The following is a 10,074-nucleotide window of genomic DNA, read 5'->3' as shown; positions in this document are numbered from 1 at the left end:
CCATGTTTCCATGCTTGAGTTATAGCGGATGCCCCTTTTTGATAAGCCGGGGCATGTGATGGGGATGTCCCACATGGACTTGAGCTTGAATCAATTGAGTAGAATTAGCCGGCAAGGAGCTTGTAGTACCCGAGGGTCTAGAATGGCTGAAGAATCCATGAAGGAGCCATCCCACTCTGGGGTTCTGGTGTCGTCCATGAGGATTGTACTGCGGAGCTTCATTAGCTATGGCTCCTAGATCTGGCCCCCAGAAAATAGATATCCCACATAATACGTGTGTGGTATCGAGCCGAGGATTTCCAAACTTTCCAAACCTCCCCTCCCTGCTACGTACTACTCAAAGTTCTGAGATTGGAAGTCAGTTGCCAAGGCGTCCTCTAACATAAAACTTTACAAGGAGATTAATAAAGTTCGGTCTCTTTCTGATCTTTAAATTCCCACGTTTCTCACACCCAGTTGTGGTTGTTCTCCAAATACAGATGCCACCAGTGTTCGAACCGGGGAGAGACGACCAAAAGCTACCACTGTGGCACACACTTGACAGCAACTGCTAAAGACCAAAAGGGATAAGACTTCTTGAAATCAAAGTCTTTTGCAGTCTAATGGAGCCGCTTGAGTGCCCCCAAACCCAGCGCCCAATCTTAACGTTGCCTCAAGCCGTCTTAACCAGCCCGGTTTTTAAGAGGAAAAATGTTGGATACAGAACGCAGCTCCTAAACGGCTTCTACCCGAAGACCCAAAGACCCATCAGCCGAATCTGCGGCGTGGAACAGTTTTTATATGATGGGCAGAAAAAGAGGACTAGAATGGCTAATCCCCCACACTAACGTGATATGGGGGTTTAGATTCTATTAAAGACAAGGAGGCGATTATTATGCATTACAATCTTTACTCTGAAACCACAGCAGCAAAAAAACATTTTTACAAACAAAAAAAGTTTGAAAACAGAACTAAATAGAGTTCAATGTCAATGCAGGGGGGAACTCCCCAATCCATCATGGGGGACAGGTCATGCCCTGCAGGAGGTCAATAAGCAGGGACCCTTCCTTATATAAGTCCATTACTCTAAACCCAACTCATCTTTCTGTAGCTGTCTTGAACCAGACGTCCACTGCACAGATCAGATGATAAACGATGAAGGCAAATCCAGCGAAGCTCTCGTACCACGCACTCCATAACTTGTAACTGTGAGCCAAACTCCTGATCAGAATCTCAACTCGTAGATGTAAAAACAACAAGCAAGAAGGGTGCGTGGATGGGAAGAACAACAAACCAAAGACTGTTCTCTCTTGAAACACCTGTGTACATGCGTGTCATAACTGTCATATCATATCATATCATATCAAGGGTGGGTGGGTGGGTGTGATAATAATCGCCTCCTTGTCTTTAATAGAATCTAAACCCCCATCTCACGTTAGTGTGGTGGATTAGCCATTCTATGACAAGACAGGAGGCTCATATTATGCAAGTTCGAAGCCCTTGCATCTCATTAGCACAACATGATCAATACAATAGAGACAATATAATACAATAATAGGAGAAGAAAATGTTATAAAATACTTTCATTAAATCAATCAGCTGACCACAAGAGAATTGCCCAAGACTAGGCTGCCTGAATAACTGTCTTATAAGGCATAGCCAAATCCACTGCAATAAAAAACAACTGGAAGATGTGCCAATTCAAGCGTTACTTAAAGGCCACCAAAACCAACTGGTTAAAAAGAGGAGGGAAACACTGAACCAAGTTTTCCTACACTACTAGGTTGGGAAAAACCCATCTGAATAATAAACTCCTCTGTTGTCCAATCAAACATTTAAACACTTAAATTCATACCATCTTTGTGAACCTAGATAGCAAACCAAAGAAGACAAGCACTTAGGGGATAAAGAAAAATACCCCTTATGGGTGAAAGCTTTTTAGGTTCCATCCCATGCGTTAAAGGAAGATATCGCATTAGAAACAGGGCATGTCACATTACTACACTGGGGAACAAGTGTGGAAAGACAAATCTTCATAAAAGGTAAAATGAGAGTAAAAAGGTTGTTTTATTAATCTGTAATAGGACGACCTATCCTGAGCGGAGCTGAAAAGCAATAGACTTAACACACAATTCTCTTCAGACATATGTGTATACTAAAGAAGGTATGTCTTGTGGAGGCAGAAGCAGAATGGAAGAGAGGGCCCCACCTGAAAGATAAACATGCCAAACCGCCAAAACGAAGACCTTCCGACCTCTTGAAGAAGGACTCTGCTACCATGACAAAGGCAGATATTTACACAAAACCTGACCCTTAAGAGACCAAACCTTGCAAGGAGAAAAATGTATCTTACATCCAATCGCTACCATTATAGTGATATTTGAACCCGCTTGTAGATGTGCCCAGAGCTTGAACCTTGTTCCCTCCTCCATGGTTGATAACTCCCCTAGAGGATCATAAACTGACCAAAGGAGGATCCCTAAAATTCAAAGTCTTAGCAAAGACTCTAAACTGTAAAGAACTGATCACTAATCAGTTAAAATGAAGTCGCTCACCAGAAGAGGACTAGCCTCTATCTTATGCAATTTGAAGAACCTTGAAGCTCCCAGCACCCTGAGCTGGCACCTTATTGCAAACAACAATCTCCTATGAAAACCCAAAAGGTCTGCCTGCCATGCAGGTGACTAGGATACTCAAGTCATTAACTAAATATATATATTCCAGCCCTCTGGGAAAGGCACTGACAGACACCTTCTGATAGTTAATGTAGAGACGCTGGAACGCATTGTGATAAGAGGGTGGTAATAACTTGGACGGGAGATTAGTAGCGCTCCCAAACCCCCATCCCACCAAGGGATATTGAGCCTTCCCAAAGGAGGAGAACCCTCCCTCACTTATCTAAGGAAAACCTTGCAACCCAGAAGAAGGCTACCCCGAGGACCACGCTAAAGCCCTGCTTTACACCCTTAAAATAAATAAATACACTCTTGCACTTCTAACCGACCCCCTGACCGTGGAAGGGGCTCCGATTAACTTATTGAAATATCAGGAATTAGCGCTGAGGAAAGTAAACTGACGGGAGGGAAATGCTCAGTGCGAGTCTGCACTGGTCACGAGTCAGAACTTCTGTAAAAGGAAAAAAACCAAGAGGTGTAATATTACGATGCAATCTCCCCCAAGGGTGGTGGGAAAGGGAATGAGGGGGAAAAGACTCTGGGGTAATTATCATGTCCTGTAAATGAAAGGTTGTGAAAGAATACTGGGACCACTGTCCCCTCAAACCCTGAGGTCAGAGTCTCTGTATGCATGTGAGGCTGAACTGGCCACTAAGGGAATCAGGGAAAGGAAAAATATTAAGCACATTGCCCATAGCAAAAATAGCACTTGTATAGTGCTACGAACCCTCAGGTATACTAGTGTTGCTCATCACTACTACCAACAGAGTATGGTGTGAGGTGTTTACTTATCGATTGCAGCAGGATAAAAGACTGATTTAGACCTTTCCAAGTTTAGGAACCTGCATTAGTAGGCTCAGCACGGCTGTGAAAGCGTAGGAACTCTATTCGCTGCACTGTAGATAATTATATATATATATATAACGAAAGAGGCTAAACAACTCTCTTGAGGATACCGAAGTCTGCTTGTACTCCTCGAGCAGAGGAGAAATTGTAACATGCTGCTGGACGGTTAGCTGAACAATAGGCCAAGCTTTGGGAGGAAACCCATGGGGCACGCGCCAGAAAGTTATTATTTGGAAACTCGTCCATCTGATACCAGCAAGTGTTTCCAAACACTCCATCCAAGCAGAACATGGTTGCCCAGCTTGCCTTGCAACAAAACTGAACAGTTACTCTCGAGCTGACCTTGTCTCCACCAATAGTTCAATAGTAAAAAGAATGTCAAAATGGGTCAAATAGTAAGGGAAACACCTCCCCACTAAAGAGAGCCTCAACCCCTGCAGACCTCAATAGGGGCATAAAGTATAATTTTTTTTTTTTGTTTTTTTGTTTAATTGTATAAAACAATTTTTACAAAACAATTTTTACAAACTTGGAGAGGGGAGAGGAAGGAGAAATAGGGAAATCCCCACATTAACTGATCCAGATTCCCTGCAAAGACAAAGACATCTTTGTCCAAAGCCCCAAGCATCTCAAAATTCCCCTAAAGGCTCTGTCAGATCAGTTCTTTTTCGAATCTAGTTCGAATTCAAAATTCAAAATTCAAAAACCAAAATCAGAGTCAGAGTCAGCGACCCCCCCGGAAAAGTTAGTATGAGGACACCCAGCTGGTGATCCGGCACACATAACTGTCATCAGGTAAGCAGTTTAATCTCTCGGAAAAAGCCCACCACCGCAATCACCCAAGTGGTCTTCACCCCACTAAGAAGCCGACACCACCATTCCTCTTCATCGTAAACATGTAGATTTTTAAACAGGTGCCCCAGATGTCTCAGGCGAGGACCCGTAACTCCTAAGCAGTTTAGCAGAAGGTGTCTTATGGTTTCTGCCGTCCCTAGCTTCCTGCAAAATCTGCAAACTTCATCCGATACCAAATTTCTTCGGAATAGGACTTCCCTTGTATGAAGGATGTTCAGACGGATTCTTAAGAAGTTCACCCTGAAAATGGGATCAGGCCCTTTTAACAAGTAAGGCTTAAGTTCGTTCACTTTAGTCAACTGTGGAGGCAAATCTGTGAACAATTTTGATGCGGCTGCTTTTTCCAGAGTATCAATCCAATCTTGCTGTAATAGACGCAATTTGAACTTAGAAGGGTTGTGTATTAATTCGTCTTTACAGCTTCCAACATCCTCTAGGATTGAGTCGATCTTTGCCGCCCATTTTGTTAACGTTTTGCATGTTCCCGACTGAATTTCTTCCTGAATTTCTTGCATGATCTTTGGGGAGCTTGGGAGTAGAGACTTTCGAAATAGCATAACTTCGTTGCGGGTCACAATGGAAGTCAAGGATTGTAACGAAAGTTCCCTTCTTAATAACACAATTGGTAGCGAGTCAGGAAGATTAAGAACCTTTCTCCAATAAAATCCTTCCAGTTTAGACCAAAAGGATGTTGGAAGGTTTGGTAGAGCTTCTGCCCCATAAGTGAGCGTTGGAATTACTTTGGACTTATAGAAAGTCACCACTGGCGCCATGGTGAATTTGCCATATTTTTTCAATATTGCCCAAGATTGTGAAACGAGCAATCTCGCTTTGGACATGATGCTCTCCTGCATCGCTGTTTCCTTACTATTCTTGTTGATGATAACGCCCAGGTATTTGAAGCTGTCCACCAGTTCGATTTTAGTGTTGTTTACTACCCATGTGAATTTCTCCAACTTCCTTTCCTTTCCACCCAAAATCATGATCTTAGTCTTTTCCAAATTCATCAGAAGATTGTTTTCCTTCAAGTAGGAGTCGAGGTTATTTATCTGCCTCTGGAGGCCGATCGGGGTTACGTCAAGGAGTATTATGTCGTCCGCGTATAGTAGGCGTGAGATTTTGCTTGATCCCAGTGTAGGAGGGAACGTCCGGACTCTGGCTTCATACTCTTTGAAGTCGGCCGTGTATGCGTTGTACAGGGCGGGGGCTAAGGGGCATCCCTGCTTTACCCCTCTTACCGTTTTCATCCAGGATGATAAGAGGCCTTGGTTGTTCAATCGGACACATATTGTGGTGTCCGTATACAAGGCCTTTATGGGCTCCAGTATCCGTGGGGGACAGGCGTGAAGTTGTAGTTTTGCCCAAAGACGTTGCCTGTCTACCCGATCGAATGCCTGCACCAGGTCGATAAATGCCATGTAGATCTTCGGACTGCCCTCGAACACTTTGGCTTTGAGTATGCTCACCGCCAAGATGTTGACCGTAGTTCCGACGTTTTTCACGAAACCCGCCTGGAAGGGATCCGACAGGCCAGTCACGGATATCCAATTGCTAAAATTATCCAGCACTAAAGCACCGAAAAGTTTTCCTATGGAATCAAGTAACGCGATAGGGCGATAATGTGCAGGATTATCCTTAGCTCCCTTTTTAAAAATGGGAACCAGGATCGCTTTTTTCCATGATGCCGGAATTGTCGAGAGTCTTACACAGTTTGAAAATACCTCCTTGATGAAGGGAGCCCAGAATTCCGATTTATCTTTTATGTCAAAATTGGTAATTCCATCCGGGCCTGCCGCTCTGGAACCATTAAGATGTGATAATTTGCTTTTGATTGTGCACAGGTCCAGAGGGATTTCCCATCGTTCCTCAAAACTAGAGGCTTCTGTCTCTTTGTCCTTATCCGGAATTCCGTAAAGATTTTCAAAGTGGGATATCCATTTCTTTTCACCAATCGAGTTTTGCAGCGCCTGATTCACTAATTTAGAATTACCCTTAATTAGTGACCAGAAATCGCGTGCCTTATGACCACTGATAGCACGCAGCATGTTTTCCGCGTCTGCCTGGATCCTGTTTGCTTTTGTTGACTTCAGCCAAGCTTTGTAAGTTTTTACTGCCGTAATAGCTTCTGCCTTCTTGCTTAGGGACATTGATTTTGCGGCCTCCCGTTGCAATTTTCTGACCCCCTTTCTTCGGGCTACTAGCTGTTCATTATATGTGTGGAGTGGAACCTTATTTCCCTGTTTCGACACTCCTTTTTTTCGTCGGTATACTGTCAGAAGAGGGGAGTATTCGATCCGATTTGCCGGGCATGAATTATCAACCAGCTTACGTGCCTTGTATTGGGTGGTTATATTGGCAATAGCTGCTTCTGACAATCTCAGCCTGATCCCGCTCTGATTTACTGCCAGGTTCTGAGCATCAAAAACCGCCTCTCTTCTCCGTGAGTGCCACGAGAAGGTAAGCAAGTTATGATCACTATGCTGTGTTCTGGTGATTATAAAGGATATGAGCAACGGCAGTAGGCTCCTCGAAACCTGAATATAATCTATTATTGCTGCTTGATCCACTCTCTCCCAAGATGGAATCATTTTGAACTCTTTCACTTCCTTTTGCTTGAGGATGTGCATCTCTCTTGCTTTTAAAAGATTGTGCCACCTGTTATTTCTACTTTGGAGCACGTTAGAGTGAAGAGTTAGGTCAATATTCAGGTCTCCTGCGATGATCACGTCGCTGGAATCAGATGTTATCAGGAAGTCATCTATTAGTGTCTCAATTTGAGCTATGAAGTAATCATTAGTCACTCGCTTTGGGTTCCAGTAGGCGTTGATCAAAAGGATCTCTGTACTTTGATTTAGCTCCGAGGAACCTTCCCTCCTTTCCCACTCCAAGAGCGTCGCCAGAATGAATTCCGAAGCCAAAAGTGTCTTTGACAATGATAAGCCTGAGCCCACTCTTATAGCAGTAATAAGCCCAGATCTTGGTCTGCCTCTCTCACTTCTATGGGCAGGTGAGTGTGCCATTTGAAAACCGTCCAGCGTGGGAGGCTCGATTAACCATGTTTCCTGCAAGCATAAGGCGTCGAAGCTCCCGAAGTTGACGTCTGATGTAACAGTTAAGTGGGCGAATCCTCTGGTATTCCATGATCCGAATTTCAGCGTCACCTCCGGGGGTTCCAAGGGAACCGATGCCTTCGTGAAGGAAACACTGGAAGGACCCTCTAGTGGCTACTGCCTGCTGACTAGGGGATTTGTGGAGTCCAGGCTGTATCTCATTCCCTCCACTATAGGGTCAATTTTTTCAAATAGACTTCTGCCCTGCTTCATTATCTCATCTGTTTGTTCCACACGTTGAAAGGTTCTATGAGTTACATTATGTGTCGAGTGAGATGCCGAAGAGAGACCCCTCTCTAAGCTCAATCTCCTTTTCGCATCCCGACTAGTGTTCGAAATATTAGATTCTTGCCGGGACCTATTTTCAGCATATTTACTGAAGACTTGTTCCCCAGTAGGAGACTTGTGAGGACGCAAGCCTCGAACAGGTTCCTGCTGTCTAGATCGAGAGTAAGACTGCTCCTGCAGGGACGACGTCGAAGTTTTTCCCTCCACCGCATATGACAGGTCAAAACCAAGATTGTACAATTTGGCTCTTGCTTTCCAGATTTGATCTTGAATATAGTTCGATCCTATATGTAGGAACGAACTGTCTTTTCTTCCGTTAGGGTTCGGTTCCAAAATTTTTATGTCTTTTGTGACATCGATATTAGACACCCGACTCTCCTGGAACAGTTTGAATAGAGCCTTACGGTTCAGTGTCCAGCTATCCTGTCTTTCAAATATTCTTTGCAATTTGAAAGTTCTTGTCATCATTTTCCTTTGCCTAGGCGAAGGAGAACGATTAGTTCTAAAGGCTCCAGCGGCTCGCCGCCCTGTTGATCTCGACAGTGCATGAACCTTGGTTCTGTAGCGGCATTTGGATTTGTCCATAGGAGGGCTCCTGTCCTTTTTTCTGTCATGTTGAACCCAGGGGTTTTTTACCCCGGGAGAGCATGATCTTTGCTGTGGGTCTCGGGGGTGAACTTCATCTTGATTTCTCCCAAAGGGCCCCTTACCCCGTGCTTGTCTCAGCTTCCTAATTGCTCTTTTCTGTGGCAGAGAGATTTTTTCTAATGCTCTTGGCGAGGTCGAGGGAGAATCAAGGAGCAGGGCTTTTGATTTCGGTTCATCCGTTCCTCTGTTGTCGCGACTTTCAGCTTTTTTTCTTTTTTGATTCGGCACTAGCAGAGTTTCTGATTCTGATTCCTCGACCGTGTATGTACTCATATTCAATAGGTCAATTGAGTTACAAGAATCCTCTCGCGACCTCTCTAGGCTCCGTATAACCAACTGCGTTTTATCCGGGGGTTTTAGTTTGAAGACCTGGCGATTTTGTGTAGGTGGAGTTGGTTAACCTTGATTACTTGGACCTCTATTCTCTGCTTTGTCTTTTTGTGCGGGCTGTTGAGGGGGCTTATGTTTTGAAGCCTTTTTGCCCTTGCAGACCGGTTCACTTTGGCCTTTATGTTGAAATATTTCAAAGGTGGACGGGATTTTCATTTTGGAGAAGTCTATTGGTTTCGTAGTTGATTGGATCGCTTCACTTTCTGGTAGGATAAAAGCCACTGAACCATTTTTCCTTCCTGGTTTGTCAGTCGAACCGTTCAAAGGCAGACCTCCCTTTATACTTTGCTCCGTCTGTGCTACGCATTTCGCCAAAGGTAGGGGTCTGTCGGTTGGCCGAATGCCCACCTCTATCTCCTGGATAGACTCCAGACCTCTCATGTCATCGCCTTTGTGCTGTTGAAAAGCAGTAATGAACCCCTCCAGGAAGTTCAGTTTGGTGTGCATATGTGCGATCAGAGTGGTTTGATCTTTTAAAGTGTCACTAATGGCTTCATATAATTTCCCGAATGGGGCCAACGCAATAGTGACTGTAGATAGAATGGTCATAAGATCCTCTTTTTATGAGGGGATTTCAGTCTCTTGGCTAGCGGGAGATTCGCCTTGACATCTGGGGAGTGTCGAAATGCCACGATCTTTGTGGAGGCCCAAGCTTTTATCATACTGAGGGCCCTCCCCTCCAGAGTGCGGTTTCATGCTGGTCTCCAAAGATCGAGAATAAGGAGGCACAGTCACTTTATGTAGCGCAGGGAAACCGCTTATCAATGCCGGGACTGGGTATATCTCCCCTGCTAGGGTTCCTGGCAATCCCAATCCCTCTACTTGGTTGTCCATGCAGGGTGGGGTGCCAGTAATCAAGGTGGCACTTCCCGTGGTCCCCCTTTCAACATGGGCTAGCTCGGCATTTAACTGAGGAGAAACAGACCTCTTGTTCAACAGGACGTGAATTCCAACGCCCTTAACAAGTTCTGTGGGATCTCTCCCCGTTATAGCTTCTACTCCCATGTTTATTATGTTGGGGGTCCTACTCCCTTGAGCGGTTGAGTGCGAAGCACTATTTATCAATTTCTCCGACAAGGCAGTCGGGTCGACAGGAGGGTTCAGGTTTGAGAGGTGCATAGCTCTATCTTCAACTATGGCCAAGAGTTCTGCATCTGATACATCTTGGTAACCTTTGCCCTCCATTCGTGTTTTTTTTCCAAAAAACTCTTTCAGAGTTGACATATAGTGAGGGATTGATTGTTTTTTCCCCCCCACCTGTCCTCTTTTGTACGGAGGCTTGG

Source organism: Ambystoma mexicanum, chromosome 12, assembly GCF_040938575.1.
Source record: "Ambystoma mexicanum isolate Mex_15411 chromosome 12, UKY_AmexF1_1, whole genome shotgun sequence".
Taxonomy (NCBI): Eukaryota; Metazoa; Chordata; class Amphibia; order Caudata; family Ambystomatidae; genus Ambystoma; species Ambystoma mexicanum.
The sequence above is the reverse complement of the archived record's forward strand: the minus strand, read 5'-3'. Positions refer to the sequence as shown.